Consider the following 20488-nt stretch of genomic DNA (forward strand, 5'->3'; position numbering starts at 1 on the left):
AAACTTTTTTCAGACAGTTGTGTTCCCTCTTGAACACATCTATGGAAATTCAAGATTAACAAAACCAGAGTGTAATTTCCTCGCAGCCCATGGGATGCCCTTTTCATGCTTGCATTCCTACAATTTCAGAACTTTAAACACGTCAGAATCCAAAATCGTCCATTCTACATGCCACATAGCAGGAAGCAGAGGCCTTCTCGTTATCACTCAGGTAACTAACAGCAAAACGGAGACCAGAAATTGGGACTTTGGCTTCATACCTGCAATGCTTGTTCACCATCCAGCCCTCTCTCAAGCATCAGGTACTGGCCTAATTGTGAGTCCTGAGTATTATTGTACAAGGATACCACAGACCACAGAGCATGCTCTGGATTTAGCTCAAAGTTCTTCAGAAACCTGAAGATGTGTAACCTTCACTCAGGACATTAGCTATAGTAGCAATGGAATTGTTCCCTTTTGAAAACCAGGACCTAATCCAGACTGCATTTGTGATGATAAAAACACACTTTCAGACAGATCAAGATGCATTACTTTGCACAAGATTCATTTTATCCACGCAGAGTATTAAAAAATCCACAGAAACTGACCTTACATTAACCTCATGGCTCTTGATACAGAAACATTTTGAGTTTTAGGATGGTTATTACATACTATACAGCTCCTTCATTATAGAAGAACATCTGATATCCGAGTAGCAATTTGAATGGGTCTTGAAATTTTTGTCAGCAAGGTCATCATCTGGATTCTATATCCAAACATTAATTTCACATGCTCTCCCACAAGAGCTCTTGAAGACATCCTCTCATCTGAGTTTTAAGAAGCACAACAAGAATGGCTATTCTAGCCCAGGGAAAAGTAAATGCCAAATGGTAGTTCTGGCCCACAACACGACTAGTTTCAGTGGCACATGTAATTTCTATCTCATTTCAAGCAGGAATGAGTTTTTCTTCTACAGACTTCTGGAAGCTCAGCCTTCTAGCACCATTAATTACCCTTGAAATTTATGATTAAGGTTAAAATAACTGGGAGGATTCTTCTTACAGGTGATTAAAGCAACCAAGTTTTTTATTAAGGGAAATCAAAAATGAATGTAGTCAACACCTTTTGTAGGTATGGTTTGAAATTATGTTTGGGGATCCAAGAAATGGATAACACAGTCTCACTTCTAAAGGAATCCAAATCTGGCTGAGGAGCAATGGTATGTAAGTAACAAATGCTATGTGGGCACCTGGGTGGCTCTGTCATTACGTGTCTGATTCTAGATTTCAGCTCAGGTCATGGTCTTGCCGTTCATGAGTTTGAGCACTGCACTGGGCTCTGCACTGTGAGTGCAATCCCACTCTCTGGGTTTCTCTCTGCCCCTCCTCTGCTTGCACTCACTCTCAAAATAAGCCAATGTTAGAAAAGTTTTTAAGAAGGGCTATAATCTAGTGTAGCAACTTCAGGGTCAACTACCCCCCCCCCCAATCTGGTATTGAATCCAGCTTTGCCACTTTTTAGCTGAGAAACCTCAAGTTACTTAGCCTCTCCTAGACTTTAACTTTCTCATTTATAAACCAGAATGCCTCCCTTTGGAGGTACTGTGAGAATTAAAAAGGATAATACATAGAAACGGCTTAGCACATCTCCAGGTATTAGTATGCAAGATTACCATCATTATTACATAAGGTGCAAAAAAGCAAATGCTAATAGAAATACAAGCCAAGGGCCATGAAAGCCATTTATTCTTTCTGATTAGACCTCTGCTCTGAGCTACACATTCCCTTTACACAAACAGCACAAATCGAACAGGTTTACCGCGTTTTTAGAAAATTTTCAGAGTAATAATCATGAGGTTATTACCCTTTCAGATCAAAGCCCATTGGCTAGGCAAGGGGTAGTTATTTGTCTGAAGCTGCCATCTCTGTGATGGACTGGTAAGAAAGGCAGATCTATTATCCCCATGTAAAAATTATCTAATAGAAGTAAATCACAAGGAAACCCGATTTACCTCATAGTAAAATTTGCCTTAAAACGAGTGACTCCCATTAGGACAAGAATCTTCCAGCAACCTAAATGATCTCTTCAAGAAGTCTCACTTGGAAGCTTTCCATAGACCCCCATCTTAGGTTGCTCAGGCTGCTTTAACAAAATACCATAAACTGGATGGCTTTGATCATTTCTCCCAGTTCTGGAATCGGGGCAGTTTAAGATCAATGTGTTAGCTTATTTAGTTGTTAGTGAGGATCCTCTTATATTGCAGACAACTGCCTTATTATTCTATGTTCTCACAGTGGAGAGCAGAAACTCTGGTCTCTCTTCCTTTTCTTACAATGTGAGTTCCACCCTCCTGACCTCATCTCAACCTAATCACCTCTCAAAGGCCCCACCTCCTATTACCATCCCATGAGGGTGGTGTTTGAACTACAACTTATACATGTAGGGGGACCCAAACTTTCAGTTCATAATAGATTCCAGTTCTGTCATCTTGAACTATGGTACCAAGACTTTAAAAAGTCAGTCTTGTTTTAGATTAGTTTTACTTTTACATAAAAACTTCAGAGTTTCTATATATACCACACCCAATTTCCCCTATCGTTAACATCTTACATTAGTGCTGTAGTCCCCTCAGAAGAAACCAGATAGACCCCTATCCAAAATTTGGCTTGGATGTCAAGAATGATGGTGACACACCCACACACACACACAAATATGTTACAGCTTATATACTTAGGGTTTCTGCGAAGAGCAGGGCAGACTTTCCAAGGTGGTTCCACGTGGCTTGAAAGCCCTAAGACAGAACAATGGATAAGGGCTTTTATTTCTGGACCAGGGTGAGAGTTTGTGTGTGTAGTCAAGGGCTTTTATGATTCAAATCTTCCACCAGAGCTAAAGGAGGGAGCACCCATGCTTTCTCATTAGTTGCCCAGATGTGAGTCTGAATACGGAGGAAGGCAGACATCAAAATAACAAGTCAGATTCTTTATTACATATGGTTCATTGGTTCATTTGTAATAGTTTATCAACTAGTACTATCAAATCTTTTTAGCTAAATGTCAATATTTTATCTAGATTTCATTAGTTTGTGTCATCTCTTCTATTCCAGGATCCCATCAAACACAGGACATTCTGTCTAGTTTTCCTGTCTCTTTAGGTTTCTCTTGGTCCTAACAGTTTCTCACACATTGTTTTGGAGGACCTTGACAATTTTAAGGAATGTAAGTCGAGCATGCTGTAGCCTATCTCAAGAGTTTTCTGGTGTTTTCCTCAGGAGACTGGAGTTATGGGTTTGGAGGAGGAAGACCACAGAGCTCAAGTATGTTTTTCTACATCACATAAATATACACATGGTTTCTAACTGTTAACATTAATGTTGATCCCCTGGCTGAGGTAGTGGTCATGCTGTCTCCCCACTGTAACATTCTTTTTTTTCCTCCCCTTCCCATACTGTAGTCTTGGGGAGTACACACTCCTAAGCCTATACTTTGGGAATGCAGAGTTATGACCACCTCCCGCAGAACAAGAATCTATTTAAGTTATTTGGAATTCTCCCACAGGAGAGATTTGTTTATGCTCCTCCATTTATTTCTTCAATCATTTGTTTATCTCATGGACTATTGCATATTTATTTTATAGTTGGTATTACAATCCAATTTTTTTTTTTTTTTGCTTCAATTGCTTTGGCCATTGGGAGCTTTTTCACTTCGTTAATATGTCTCCTCGACATCCCTTTTTATTACTTTCTTTTCTGGCACAAGACACTCCAGGGTTATCTGGTCTTTCTTGCACTAGTCCCAGAAGTAGTCACTTTTCCAAAAATTTATGGTTACTTACACACAGAATGGAATTATAAACACATCAAAAATATCTATGGTTTTTGGGCAGTGTTTTTTAAATCTCTGTACAACAATTTGGGCTGGAAAAGTATTGTGGGGACTGGCATGTCTGTTTCAGGATGTACAGTAACATCTTTGGCCTCTACCTACCAGATGCCAGTAGTACACTCCCTTCACCAAGTTCTGACAACCAACGTCTCCACACATTGTCAAATATTACAATTACTTTAGTCCAAAATTTGAAGAAATCCCTTTTCTATCTAGATATTTAATGGAAAGTCAAAGACAACCTACCTTGTGAAAGTCATTTTTCATATAAGATCTAAACTGAAATATAAGCCCATTGATCACTAAATTGAACTGCGTGAATTTTTCTTACTTTTTAAAAAATTCATCCTCACCTTTGAAAATTCCTTATTCCCTCTAGCTTTTATTTGCATTTAATAAAAATGTGATTTTCTTTTTTTAACAGTTTAAGTTTGCTAGTAATTTGCTGACAACCATATCCTAATTATTGACCCACCATTTTCATATCAGATAAGGGTTGGCTGTCTATGGAAGCCATTAGTTTGAGGTCTCAGGAGAAACCAAACCTACTAACACCTTGCTCTTGGACTTCCCAACTTCAATGACTGAGAGGTGTAAGTTTGTTGTTTAATGGTCTGTATTCACAAATTGTAAGATAACAGTCTATTAGAAATGACCCTCGGTTGAAGATAAATCTCTTAATAAAGGCGTTTTTAAGATTCTCATAGAAGTGTGGCTTTCTTTCTCTAGTTCAAAACAACAACAACAATAACCAGTATTGAAACTTCCTACATGTCAGACACTGGTTTCTATGCTTGGCCATTGACGAAATCACATGCAACAATAGGCTTCTGTCCAGAAAAAACACCTTTCATCTGGCCACTGAGATGGCTCCCAATTGTCTGGCCAAAAATACTTACTGGGAATTTTAAGTAAACTTGAGATCACCGTTTTGTTTTATAGTCTGAAATACAGAAACAGTTGACATTATAACCTGTCAAGTCCCCAAATACTGGACTCTCAGTCAACATTAATAGCAGGCCACAGCTGTGAAAAGCCAACCTTAACAGAGCTGTGTTTTCTCCATCCCCGCTTTAAACTGAGTTCATTCTTACTTCATTTATCTGTGATTATTATTTTTTTATTACTCTTTCTGAAACTTGGTAGGTGATAAATGCTACTTGATGCTTTCAACTAACATTCTGACATTTTCTATGTCACTCTTTTAGAGCTTCAGATTCAGTACTCACACACCTGCTTCCAAGGTATTGCATTATTCATTTTACCAAGTATTAGTCACAGCATGCCAAGGATAACCAGCTTTGCAGACTACATTATCTGCTTGACCACTAAGTCAAAGCAGCTCCACTTCTAGGCGACAAACCCTGTCATGGCCATGGTTCAGCACAGGAGAAAGGAACCACTCTAGGCATTTTCAACTGGATGAGATTTTATACAAGCTATTCTAACAAAATTATTTTGTCACTTAGAGTAGCAGTGTCAGGATCTCAGTAGACCTTAAGAGAACTGAGCTCTCTGGTGCCAGAGAAGCTGACTCAAGCAACAAGCCAAAACAGAAGGAACAAGCTTTCAACCACTTCCTGTGATAATATACGTAAGAGGCCAAAACTGGAGAAAGTGCTGACTCTCTAATGCCATTCCATTTTCTCCCACAGAAAGGTGTAGTGGTAGTGGGTCAGCAAAGAGGCCAGCATAGTACCTGGGGTATACCCAGGACAGGGACTGAGGTGGGAGGAGGGTGCTCACTTTTGAGGGAACTCCCGAAAAAGTCTCAACATATTAATGCATATGCATAAACTGAGGTAGGGGAGTAGAGTGGAAAGGGGGGCAGGGGGGACTGAATTAAAACCAAAAAAAAAAGTACTGGGTATGGAGTCAGAGGGTGGGGAAAGTGCCTCCGAGGCACCTGAAGAGGACCTCAGCAAGAAGATCCCAGGTAAGGCCTTCTGAATGAAGGCGATGTGCTATGAATGCTATGTGTAAAAAGCAAGGTGGGCCAGGGGTGAGTCTTGACTGCAACTCCCCTTGGCTGTGCACCCAAGTCTTGTGTGTAGGAAGGTGGGGAGCAGTTTCCCCTGAAAGGTCTTACTGGTAAAGCCTTTGTAATTGCCTAGGGTAGGGCCAGAAAAATCAATACATGCATTTTTTTGGTGAGTCATGCTCCTCAGCAGCATGTAGGGAGGGCCTTCAGGAATGAGACCTAGAACAATACAGAACTGACCCACCAGGAAAGCCACTGCTGCCAAGGCACCACTTGGTGTCCGAAGGAACCAACATATCCAGTGGAATTGGGGTACTCCAACACCACTGCCATGATAACCACCACAATAGCCTCTAGACACTCAGGAGCCCAGAGAATGGTCCCTAGAGAATATTACAGGAAAACCTCTCTTCACAATCTAGCTTTCCACAGCCCATTGAAGGAAGACGAAAACAGAAGGAGAATGAACAAGATGTCAAATAGGTCTTCTAGTTTTTACTATCATCTATTGTCAAACTGGCTAACCTACAGTGTGTCAAGTGTGCTCTTGGTTTTTGGGGTCGATTCCTGTGGTTCATCGCTTACATACAACATCCAGTGCTCATCCCAGGAAGTGCCCTCCTCAGTGACCATCACCCATTTTCCTCTCTCTGGTCTTCTAGTTTTTAAAGGTTACCATTTTCAGCATTTAATGAGCACCTACGTTGGTCTCTGAAGACTACAACAATGCAGGAAACAGTTCTTGCCAATGAAGAAACTAGAAACCTTGATTTCCTGAAGACATTCATCACTTAAGCATCTATGATCTTAGACTGTCTTCATAGTCCTATTGCAGAATATATCTGCCACCCATTCTTTGCTCTCCTCTCTCAAGATTGCTGATAGAGTTTGCAATTCTTCTCCCATCACTAGGCAGAGTAATTTCTCACCTGGATACCAAGTGAATCATGGTGTCCAAGAAGATTAAGTACCTTCCATGTGCCCTTTTAATACAATCAGAACCATCAATGGCATTTTCTCTTATAAGACAGCATTACCATTATATACACGGTCTTAATAATTAAGTAACTGGGGAAAAGTTTGTTACAATAATTATGGTAACAAACGACCTCATGGTAACAAACGACCTCTGAAGGAACCCCACTGAAATCTTTAATCAAGTCTGAGGAGAACTATTTTTCATGCAAAGAAACAGTTAAGGCAGATAGGAGCTTAGAATAAAAAGAGCACCAACAGTCCCCACCTTGATTATCACAGCCTCTCCTTTAGTAATCACTTAACCTTTTATGCCTTTGCTAAAACCTCATTAGTAAAAAGGAGACCTGCCTACCAAGCATAATGTTAAGGCTTTAATGCACTTTAGAGATCATTTCCATCTATGACTTAAAGCACTGAAATGCAAATTCTTTTTATTTGAATATTTGAAAGCATTCATTAGGCATTTTTAATGGGATTCAACTGTCAGGATAAAATAAACAAAATTCTCCAGGGGCATCTGAATTTTATCCAATATTCAAGTCAAAGATGTTTAAGTAGGAAGAAAGTATTCTGGTAACACACATTTTGGTTAGCCAAATTAGTTTTGTAACAAAACAACTTTTAATGTGTTTCATTAGCTTTAAAACTGAGTGTCTATTCACATTGAAGAAAGTTATTTCCTACAACTGTTTTTCACTGCCTTTGGAAACATGATTTTGGGGGCACCTGAGTGGTTCAATTGGTTGAGCGTCCGACTCTTGATCTTGGCTCAGCTCATGATCCCAGGCTTGTAGGATCAAGCCCGGGTCGGGTTCTGTGCTAGGTGTGGATCCTGCTTACAATTCTCTTCCCCTCTCTGTGTCCCTCCCCTGCTTGTGCTAACTCTAAAAAACATGGTTTTGGCTTTGTTCTTTTCTTGTCAACTTTTGGTTTGGTTTTTTTGGTCTTAAAAAGTAGAAGGGAATCTTGGAAGCTAAATACCTTTCTGTGGTGATAACAGATAAAATGGGGCATGTTTACAATTGTAAGCATTTATCTGAGCACAAATCAATTTGAATTGGACAGTTGTCAAACCATAGCTGTGAAGAGTACTCCACTGCCAGGAGCACGCAGGAGACCTTTATAGAGGAAAAAAGCAGTGGCAAGGCAAGGACATTATTGATAGACTATCACTTAAAGCCCCATTGGATTTTTGATTGGGTTGTCCTGGAGTTTCAAATTTGTAACCTTGAGGCCTTTACAGGCTTAGGTTTTGGTTTCCTTACCAAAGCTGTCACAGCATTAGAGCAACCTCAGTCTAATGAGCTTGTGGGTTCAAATAACTTAATGGACTTGTCTCAGTTTAGAATTTAATTGCATCTTATTTGGCTAACAGAATGGATAGCAGATAGTTATTCAAGATCTGCCGCCATAAAATACTAACAAGGAAGCACAGGTGAAAAATTTTCAGGTTGCCTGTGACTAGGATTATATTCTCCCACCTCTTCACCTAATTGGTGTCCGTCCATTTATTCTTAATTATCCAGGTTACACTTCCCTTTGAGGAACTTCCTGGATGCCCCAAGCCAAGGTCAAAAGCTCCATGGAAGTGCTTCCTTAGCACTGGACGTCCACCATCAACCTTTCATTCCTGTTTGGCATTTACCTACTTGTTTCTTCCAGTAGAATACATATTCTGTGTATACACTGTTACATTGTTAAGTAGCTAAACATTGTTAAGTAGCACTAGCAGACTGCCTAATACAGAATATGACGACATTGAACAGGGTTAACCATTTGATCAGTTGGTGACTGGGTTGTGCAGATCATAGACTGGCATCAAAGTGGCTAGTATTGTTAGAGAAATGAATAAAGTACTGTGCCAAAGATGGCCGATGGGACTAAAACAAGCTCAGGTCTGTGGTGTAAAGACCCTTCTTCCAGGTTCTTCTTGCCCTCTTTGTCACACATGCAAACCCCACCCCCCACCCCCACGAATATGGAGGCTGACAACTATAAATCGCCATTCCTGCTTGCATTGGGCACTCAGATCTTTGGAGAAATGGTCTCCTCTGAGCCTGCCGGTGTTAAATAAATCTCCATTCTACCAACATCTCTGAGTGCCGTTTGGTTTTTTCCGCCAGCGTTCCAGCCTGGTTCTGTAATACTATCAGTTGGGAGGGAACCATCAAGGAGATTCAATACCTGGACATTTTTTAACCTTTGGAAAGAATGAATATTCTCTATTTGGCCACAAGTGTGCAGCCTCAGGAGCTGCTAGTACCCATTTGGTTCCAGAATAGAACCAAAACAAGGAACAGGTTTTTCAGTGATAGAAGCTTGGATAAAAACTCACTAGATGCCAGAATCTGCCTCTGCATTCCTCTGTAAAACCTTCGAACAGATCAGAAACTAAGTGTGTTACTTCTCAAAAGTAATCACATGACACCGTACAAACCTGTTAAAGCAAGCAACACATCGCCATGATTTGTGTAGATGTACCTTCTCCCCTCCTGGCACCCCTCTGGGTTTTCAGCCTTGTTTGTCATGTAGGATAGTGCTTGGCACATATTGAAGGCTCTGTATGTCTTTGCAGAATTAACGAGTAAGTGAATGAGTAAAAGCTGCAGTGGAGTTCTTGGGTGCTTGGGTGACTCGGTCAGTTAAGCATCAGACTTCAGCTCAGATTATGATCTCCTAGCTGGTGAGTTCAAACCCGCACCGGGTTCTGTGCTGAGCGCTCAGAGCCTGGAGGCTGCTTCGGATTCTGTGTCTGGGTCTCTGACCCTCCACCACTCATGCTCTCTCTCAAAATTAAACAAACATTAAATTTTTTATAAGAGCTGCAATGGAGTTCAAAAGTAGGTTTTCAAATATTTTTTTTCTAAATAAAATATAACTAGAAAAAAGAATAGGACTAAAATTTAGAAGGTCATTAGAGGTCAACCTTTTTTATTTTTCTGAAGGTTTTATGAGGACAATGTGTGCAGTATATAAATTTATTCAAGACTGATGCCCATGTTAGAGGTCCTCAGCTGGTTTCTAGAGGTATAATCAAGTGAGCATGGAGACTAAAATTTCCAAAACCAATCTAGTGGTTTCATATTGGTCATAATTCCTTGATTTAACTTACTATCTTATCACCTTTCCTCTAGAGGCAATGTCTGCTCTGAGCATTCCTTATAGGCATGCAAAATTGGGAAATTAAAAAGCATATTTAAATGCAACATTATGCTACAAAAACGTTGGCAAGGCCCCAGAATTGATGATGTGTGCTATTAGAGATTTCTGAGAATTTGCTTTGCCTGTGGTTAAGAATTTTGCATTATTGCCTTCTTGAATAAAATTAGGGCTTGCGCAGAGAAGTAAATTGCATCATACAAACCACAGGTTCCCATTTTTCACTATACTATGTTCCTAAAAAACCATGTGAGGAAGCAAGAGTATTAAATATAGATCTGTTTTCGGGGACACCTTGGTGGCTCAGTCAGTTGAGCATCTGACTCGATCTCACAGTTGTGGGATTAAGCTCCTTGTCAGGCTCTGTGCTGAGCATGGAGCCTGCTTAGGATTCTCTTTCTGCACTACCCTTGCTCATGCACACACTCTCACTCCAAATAAACTTAAGAAATACATCTGTTTTGCTTTCATCCATTTGTGTTCTGTGAATAGGTCACTGTGGTTTTATACTTAAGTGATATTTATACACTGATTAAGTAGACTGTGGCTGTCTTCTGAAGCCAAGAGAATAAAAACTGGACTCAAGCATTGGCTATGTCTCTCAGTAACTAATGCAGTAGGAAAAAAAAAATCTAGCCCATAGTAAACCTATGGTATATATAGCACCACTTTCCCTTTCCAGAACATATGGAACATAGGACTACCTGCTGTTGTCATTTTTTCCTGTTTTACCTAAACTCAACCTTCGAATCCTGAACTCCATGTGGTCACTAGCATTCATATCAAATGGTTACCAACACGGACATATTTAGTGTTGGCCTAATGTCCCAGACTTGGGTTGGGGTATTGGCCTGTATGGCTACCACCAGGGGATAAACTTTCACCTGATGATAATACCTTGGATTACAGCCACAGCCCCAAGACAAAGAATCCAACATTTTAAGCATAAATCAGCAATCCAGGTCTAAGAAGAGTGGTAAACATAAGCTATTAAAAATAGTGGCTTATATGGAGCTTCTATTTCTACAATCCCCCAACTGAAGGTCCTCTTGGGATATTTTAATAGTTTAACCTAATTATTACATAGATGGGCCAAGTAATTCAGTTCAACCAGATCCATTGACTTCAGCAAGTATTTACTGATATCCTCACGTGTCTATAGCACATCCATGGATTGTTTCAGGACTTTAAAGATATATTTGCTTTAATACTTGTACTCAAAAAGTTTCTTCTCTGGTATCAAAAAGATTTGTTACAGATGACTCAGCAGACAAGGAATTTGAAGTAGCAATTATAAATATATTCAATAATTTAAAGGAAATTAGTCAGAAGGAATGAAGGCATGTGGAAAGTAAAAAATGAAAATAACCAAATCAGAGGGTTAGAATTAGAAGTAAAATATTGGAGATGAAAGATTTACTGGATGAACTTAACCCCAGATGGAAGACAAAGCTTATTTGGATAAATAATGGCCAAGAATTTTCCAAATTTGGTGAAGATATAAACTTAGATACTTGAAATTCAGTTGACCAGAATGGAAATTCAAAGAAAATCAGAGTCCAATAGGGAATACCAAAGATGAAATCTTTCAAGAATCCAGAGAACACTTATGTGTTCATAGAAAAAATTTATCAATGATGGTTTATGTTCTGAATAATGAAAATGAGAGGAGCCAAAAATAAACAATACTATCAGTACAGAAATATATAGACAAATATTTTTAAATTGAAGGAAAATAAAAACAGAAGTGAACTCACTGATAACAGACTATACTAACTTAAATCCTATAGGAATTTATTCAGGCTGAAAGAAATATATGTACAGAATCTCAGATCTACACGAAGGACTGAAGAGCATCAGAAATGCAAGTACATTGATAGGTTTTATTTTTTCCCACTGCATTTCTTTAAAGCCTTTGAATATTTACAGAAAACCTTCTACTGTAGGATTTAGTTGTATATGTAATACACATGGTATTAGCACAAAGGACAGGGTAGAACGTACCTAGATTGTGATTCATTAGGGATGTATAGTGTTAGAGCAATCAAGAAGTAAATCCCTAAAAGTCTAATTTAAAAATCAATACAGGTATTATGGGTTGAATTTTGTCCCTCTAGAATTCATGTATTCAAATTCGAATCCTCAGGACCTCATAATATGACCTCATTTAGAAGTAGGGTCTTGAGGGCTGTAATCAAGTTAAAATGAGATTAGAATGGGCCTAAATCCAAAATAATTGGTATCCTTACCAAAAGGAAATTTGGAGAAAGACTTGGATACCGCCAGAAAGCCCTAACATGGAGATAGCCATCCATAGACCTTTACTAAGTAAATCCAAGACAAGCGTTTTATATAAACTGAAGAGGTGATTTTGTAACTTCTATAAAAATTCTAAGGACATAGACCCAACAATCTTGGAAGAACTAAAAGACTCCCATCTCATGACTCCATAGTAATAAAGTTGATATTGGCCCAGTAACAGGCAAGTAGACCAATTCTCATTTGGTCAGTTAAAAACCTTGGTGCCCTTGTGGGTAATTAACAACTTGGAGCAAACAAATTATTTCTAACAAAATGATGTTTTACCAACTGAGTATCCACATGAAAACTAAACTGTTAAACTCTATCCCACAAAAATTATTTTGAGATGGATCATAAACCTCATTAGCAAAGTTAAAACAATAAAGCTTCTAGAATAAAGCACAGAACACTATTTGTGGCCTGGAGTTAGGCCAACATTCTTTAAACAAGACACAAAGCAATACTCTTAAGAAAATTGATACTTTATACTCAAAGTGAAAACTGCTCATCAAAACACATCATTAAAAAATGAAGACAAGGCTCAGACAGGGAGAAACCATTAGCAAAACAGTATTTCTGACCAAGAATTTACTTTCAGAAAACACAAATAACTGACGATAACCAGAGACAATCCTGTAAAACGAACAAAACTTCAACAGATACTTCACAAAGATCTACAAATGGTCAACAAGGTCCTAAATAAAGCCCTTGAAATCCTTAGCCTTCGGTGAAATGCAAATGGAAACCATAGGGAGACAGCAGTACACACTCTAAAGATGTAAAAAAGATAATCAAAATTAAGTGTCCATCCAAAAAAAGTGTTAGGACAGAGCAACCAGAACTCTCACACTTGGCTGGTCGAAATGCAAAATTGCACAACCACTTGGAAAAGTGTAACAGTTCCTCATAAAGTTAAACATATACCATCGCTTTTTGCGTAGGCAAATAAAAACCTATCCCTGAAAAGATTTGTTCAGGAATGTTCACAGCATCTAGCAAATAGCTACAAAACCACCATGGGTTTGCAAACACGGAGGCAAGGAGATGGGAGAGGGTAGGGGCCACTTGAGTGAGATCATAAGGCAGCAGTTTGGGCTTAATTTTTTTTATATTTATTTCTGAGAGCAGGAGCAGGTGAGGGGCAGAGAAAGGGAGATACAGAACCCAACGCAGGCTGCAGGCTCTGAGTTGTCAGCAGAGAGCCAGACACAGGACTAAAACTCACAAACCATGAGATCATGACCTGAGCCCAAGTCAGAACCCCAAACCAACTGAGCCATCCAGGTGCCCCAAGAAGGCAGCAGTTTGAACAACCGAATGCACATGAGGCTTATCCTCCACACCAGATCTTATCTCTGTACCACCTGCCAGAATCTTAAAAGTTTAGAGATCCGCCATTCCTGGACTCCATCAGGAACCCAGTCCAACTTGTTGCTCTCAAGGCTGTATCCTCGAACAATGGCTCCAACTCTGGTGAAGGTGGGCAGATCACACATCCAAGGACAGAGAAGGGGCTGAAAATCCTCCAGTTTCCTCGATCTCTCAGGTCAACTCTCAGGTCAGAGTCTCAATGACCTCTTCCAACAACAGACAGGCAAATTGTGGTACTTTCATAAAAGGGATCCCATTCAACACTAAAAAGATATTAGTGATGTATATAACATGCACATTATACAGATGTTATATACACAGATGTCATGCTGAGCAAAAGCAAGTAGACACTAAAGCACACAATTTTATGAATCTATACATGAAATTCTAGAAGACTATGGTGGAAAAAAAATCAGGAAGGGGGGGCCTCAATGACAAGGATTTTTCTGTAATGACAGAAAAGTTCTATCTCTTGATGGGGCTGGTTACAGTCGTTTATTTGTAAAAACTACAGGAGCAGTACACATGATTTGTGCATTTCACTGTAAAGAAAAAGCTAGAAGCAAAAACACAAAGTAAAACACAACTTCATAGAGAAGATGTATACACATACCTTAGACAAAATCAATGCAATAAAGAATTTTAAATTCTTATTATAATACTACCTTATTTAATTCATACAACATGCTAGCCAATTTCTAATTTGGTTCTCTTGGGGACTCTGAGCAACACTCAAATAGTAGATCAAGAAAATACATATGATGGCTTTGCCCAAAGCCAAAGAGCTCAAAATAAGATAAAGTTTTCTCAAATTCCGTTTTTTTAAATGTATTCAATAATGAAGTATGTACTTGTTAACAGCTTGCTTGAATGTGCTGACAAACATCACAAGAAAGTCAAACTCAAATATTAACGGGAATATTTAGAAGTGTGATTTCTTAAGTCTAGGTCATCAGTTTGCCAGGGATTTTTGTATACTAGAGATCTATCTTCCTGTTACAATTAATAGATTTTCTACTTATAGAGGTGCCAATTGTTACACTAGACTTAAATACACTAAGATCCCCTGGTATTAACAAAGGGTATTGGAACCTCTAAGAGGTCACACCATCAGGTCTAGTTTGAGATCCAAGGTCACGGACACTCAGGACAATTAAAGCATGGTTTTTTTGTTTGTTTTTTTTACAGAGGAGAAAGTCTTCAAATTTAGACTTAGTTGAGCCTTAAGGGTGAAATTCCACAAGGTAAAAAAGACTAGGGAAATTCTAACTGAGACTATGTAGCATTGGGATTAAAGGCCCCAACTTGGGTGTGAGGTTGCCATTAGTTCAAACCCTGAAATTGGTACTTAAAAAATACACTCAAGATCACATAGCTTAGTCTCGTGTTCTCCATAATATCATACCTATTTTTCAGGGTTGTGATGAAATAGTATGTATATAATGCCTGGCACAAAAGTCATCAAAATCTGTTATTCAAGGATGTAATGAAGCTACCAATATTATAAATAAGCACATCACTGAAGGATTATTTGAAGGGACTAGTTTGCTCTTTAAGATTTTTCAGGAGTGGGTGAGAGGTCAGGCTATGTAGCTTTATGGTGAGAGGAATAATTCATAAACATTAGGAATTATGGTAAGGAATCAATTTAGACATGTGTCTAAAAAAGTTTTAATTTATGACTAAGGACTCCATGTCATTTTAATTGGAGAAATCTGTATCTCTTCATAGGTGTATGAAAACGTGTATTAGAATGTATACAGTGGAATAAATTCTAGCTATTTGCAGATGTGTAGTCACTGTACTAAGTTATTTAGAGAAACCATTGATTCCGAATAGGTCTTGCTGTATGTCCAGAAAAATGACTCATTTTCCAAACTGGTACTTCAGAGAGAAGTCTCACTTGGCTGCAGTTTTTTGAATTGGTTTTATTATTCTGTTGATTGTATGCTCCTGGACTTTAGTGTTCAAGATGTTTGCTCCCAAACACACAACATGAGAAAAATCTGGAGACAGGAGCCTAGTATGTTTTCACACATTTACCTATTATCTCAAGAAATAGCATCCGCTTCAATTATGCTAATTGAAACTGTTCTGTAACTCATAAGGGAGCCTGATCCACTGTTTCCTGCATACTGCAAATAAAAACATAGAAAATTATGCTAATTTCAAATAAATTTACACTGAATGTTTCTCATTATGAAAAAGAGCAGTTAGCTGGCTTAGTGATACAAGCCATGTCTTTCTCAGTTGGTATTACTTTTCTAATAATCTCAGGCCAGGAAAAGCACTAGAATACTGCCTAGAAAATAGCCATTATGATGTTGTTATACATAATGCATCTTGAAATGGTAAAATGACATGAAATTGTCTATTACCAGGATGACCTACTTCATGACCAAACTGCTGCTTGACCTGATTTTACATGTTTGAGATGATCTTCTAATTTGCCATGGCCTTCATCTTTTTTCTAGACATCTGGTCACTTCAAAGGCTTGAAGACATTCTCTTTGCCTTCGGAAATAGGTCAGAAATGTTTCTATGTACCAGTCCTTTTTCTCATTGTTAACACTTTATACACGTAGGTCTTTTGAGCTACACCAAGCATAAATCCAAAACCACCAATGCCATCGTAGATTTCACATGCCTCATGCTGACACTTATGGCCACTGGGAATAGCAGAAAGACTCATGTGCTTGAGTTTTTGCTTTAAGAAAGAGCTTTTCTGCATTTCATGCAACAGGGCCTCCAGACACTTTTGAGTTGCAGTTCAATCGAGTTCAATTACTGACTCCTGGCTCCAGGGAAATCCTGGCCCCAATAATGGGTATTCTCAGGTTGCCTTCCACCTCAAGCCTCAGTAGTCTCTTGGCTTACAATTACAGGAGAATGGTGTTGTTCTATAAAATCAGTAACAGCCTTGAGCAAAACAAATTCAAGAAGCATTCCTGGGATGAAAAAAGTCAGCCCTAGAAAAAAAGAACTGGATGGGTTCATTACGGCCTCAGGGGAAAAGGAAATTCCATGACATTCCCATTTTAGTACCAGTCTAATGTCCGCAAGGTCAACTCGTAGGATTTCCCTTTTCTCAAATTCTAGCCAAGCTGAGAATCTCTCAGTTCCGAAGTATAATGCCTTTCTTGTCTCTGACCTTATGCTATTTTCTGACACCTTTCAACATACACCTTCCCTTACTTTACTGAATTCCTGCCTCTCAGGTGTCAGCTTAGTTACCTTCTTTCAATGAATCCTTCCTTGGTGCTCCCAGATTCTCCTTAAAGTACATTCCTAGGCACTGCCTTAGTACCCTTTAAGAATAAATGAGGTTTTAGGCAGGGAAAAGGAGAATACAGAAAATTGTGCCTGTCTACAGTTAAAAAGAAAAAAAAATAGTAATATTAGAAACCAAGGTCTTGTCCCCCATGGGCTGAATTTGTTCTGGAGAAGTTAGGTGTGGCCTATGGTATTTAGAAATTGGGTGATACAACATTATTTGTCAACTATACTCAAAACACAATTTTAGTGAAAACAAACAAGTTTAAAAAAACATGAATGATACTCAAGATTTCTGGCTTCTCCTTAAAATCAGAACATCTAAGAACACTATCCATAGATATGTTTCAACATGCCAAAAATTTACTAGGGCTGGGGAGCATATGCCCTTGGGAAGGCAAAATGGTCTCCAATTCACCACAATCCCCACCACTCATTAGGCCTGTCACACTTCCCTTCTGTTGACTGCTGGACCATGATGAGCATGTGAATTTGCAACTCTGGGGAAACCAGTTGAGACTGCGAAGACAATGTCCACGTTTATGTTAGTCATTGTGAGACCAAAAGGGAGGAAAAAAAAAAAAGCCAACAACTTGTGTTAGGGGATTGAGAAATTAGGAGAAATGTGGAAAGAAAGGTTTATCCAGCTCTTCTGCTCCAATTAGTTCAACTAGCCTGCGTATGGCTGTTGCACCAGTCAGGAAACTATCGTAGGATTGTCCATACCATACATTGCTAAAATTTCCTGCACATCTAAGGGTGCCCAGTTAGCTCAGTTAAGTGCCCAACTTTGGCTCAAGTCATGATCTCATGGTTTGTGGGTTGGAGACCCATGTAGGGCTCCACTGTGACAGCACAGAGACTGCTTGGGATTCTCTACCCCCACTTGCACGCTTGCTCTCCAACTTTCAAAGAAAAAAACCTTTCTACTTATCTAGGTAGATTAGTACCTGGATACAGGTAGCTAAGCTATCACAATATGCTAGAGTCAAATTTCTAGAACAAAAGCCATCATTCAATAATTTGCTTCAGATGCTACATTTTGATGCCTCATACTGCCCTGGCCAACAAAATGGGTGGCTCATTTGCACTCAGACATTGAGGAAAGCAGGAGCCCAGTGAGGATATTCCAAAAGGAGTTCATGAGAAAGCAATTCTGTACTTCATCATAGACTCCTGCTTTCAAAAGCTAGGGTATTCTTTAGTGTGTGATCTCCTCTCTGGAGGCTAATGAAAATATATTATTTCTAGGAGATGCAAATTTTACTTTAGTGTTATGGGAAAATAGAGACACTTTAGACCATAAAATGTGCATTTTATGCTTCAGGGAGAAAGTTCTAAACATGCCCTGTCATCCAAAAAATAAGTAGCTTCATAAAACTGCCCTAGACAAGATGAAACGGTTGTAAATGTAAGAACAAAATCTTCTGAGATGTTAAACGGGCTGCAGAATGCAATTATTGTCCATAATATTATGTTCTTGATGATACTTAGGGATGATACTTAGGGACCATCCCCTAAGTAAAGCCAACACCCCTTTCCATACAGGTGACAAGAGTGGCTATCACATTGTACTGGTTGCCTACTGATGTCAGAAACATCAGTAGTTTAAACGAAGTAAGATTATCTTGCATCTCTGGAAGTCAGAAGTCCTCAAAGTGTTTGCAGGGCTGCTGTCCTTTTGGATGCTGTAAGGGAAAATCCATTCAGTTCCATTTTCCAGCTGTTAGAGGAAAATGCCTTATTTTGTGGATTCTTTTCTTCAGGTTTAGAAGCCAGTAACGTAGCATCATCCAATCCCTCTAGGACTCCGGCCATCACCTCCCATGGATGCTTGTAATTTCATTGGCCCACCCAGATAATCCAAAAATAAATATCTCAAAGTTCTTAATCTCATTGCAAAGTCCTTTTTGCCATCTAAGGTAACATATTAATGACTTACAGTAATTAGGATGGAGACCTCTTTTGGGGCAGGGGTCATTATTCAGCGTATGAGACATGTTGATTGGAGTCACGAGATACAAACAAACAATGACAGGAGGGTCATGGGAGTAAACAACTGTTCAGGGAGCTCTCAAGGTGTTTCAGACACAATCACCTAAGGAACACTATTTGCTATAATTTCATACCTTTAGTCTACTAATATGTATTTGAAATAAGATTTTACAAACACTTATTTGAATATTGTAAACAAATGAAATTTAAAAAAAAAATGGGTAATAGGGGTGCCTGGGTGGCTCAGTTGGTTAAGTGACTTCAGCTCAGGTCATGATCTCATGGTTCAGGAGTTCGAGCCCCACGTCAGGCTGTGTGCTGACAGCTCAGAGCCCGGAGCCTGCTTCGGATTCTGTGTCTCCCTCTCTCTGCCCTTCCCCTACTTGAATTGTCTCTCTCACAAATAACGTTTAAAACTTTTTTTTTAATTACAAAGAATGGTTAAGTATTTAGTGAGCATCGTACTAAGCTTTTTGACCAGAATTCTCTCATTAAATTCTTATTTTAAACATGAAAAACATGGGGCTATGGGTCAAAAGAGTGACTAGATTTAGTATACTATGTTGTTAAAGGAGAACGTGATCTTCTAGCCCCTGCAAAGAGACCAGGACCTTCAGGATACTCAAGGTGTGTGGTATGGTGTGTACCAACAGTAACAACCTTTATTAAGGGCTTACTATGTTCCCCATGGGGTGATTCCTACAATTACCTTTATTTTACAGATAAGCAAGCTGAGACACAGGAAAGTAACCCATTCCAAATTTCAAACCTAGGAAGAGGGCTGAGGTTTGAACCCAGGTGTTCTCTACTCAGAGCCACAAGTTAGGTCTAGAAGATTTTTTTTGTTTTTGGGTTTTGTTTTTTTTTTTTGTTTAACTGTTTTCAAGGTAATAGATCTCAGAGTTGAGGTAGAGAACAGAATATACATAGAATATGTAATCAAGATACACTGTGTGTACAGTTATCTCCAGATTAACACAGAACCTCCAAAACAGGCATTTGAATTTGAAGCTGTTCCTATTTATAATGGACTGTGCACAGATTTTAAGAAAATGGCACATTAGTTGATGAAACAGAAGGAATAGGGAGAGCACTTTAACACATTCTCACACACGCACACATTCAAAAACATAGTAAAAACTTTTTGCCAAGAACAAATTCACTGAAGCAATGCTTTTCATGAAAGTGTTTCAAATTTTCCCACTTAGAAGATCCCATGACCAAGACATCCTACATCTTCCTGAGCCTGATGGTTAAAGCTCAATCAGGCTCAAAGAAGGGGAAATACAGGTGAAACCGCATCAGGGCTTACAACTCTTTTAGCCTCATGTGCTTGCTCTATTTGCCCACATCTCGTCTTCTATACAAGCTTTGCTACTTAACACTATGCATTCAAAACCTTTATCTCCTGAAAGCCTATGGAGTTGTTTCCACTGGTGGGGGAGGAGGGGCTTCACACAATTTAAGATTAAACTTGATATTATGTCATTGGTAATAAACAACTCCATCCTTTTTTTTTTTAATCTCAAGTATGGGATGAAAACCCACATACATGCACACAGGAAGA

Source organism: Acinonyx jubatus, chromosome D2 (genome assembly GCF_027475565.1).
Source record: "Acinonyx jubatus isolate Ajub_Pintada_27869175 chromosome D2, VMU_Ajub_asm_v1.0, whole genome shotgun sequence".
In the NCBI taxonomy this organism is placed as follows: Eukaryota; Metazoa; Chordata; class Mammalia; order Carnivora; family Felidae; genus Acinonyx; species Acinonyx jubatus.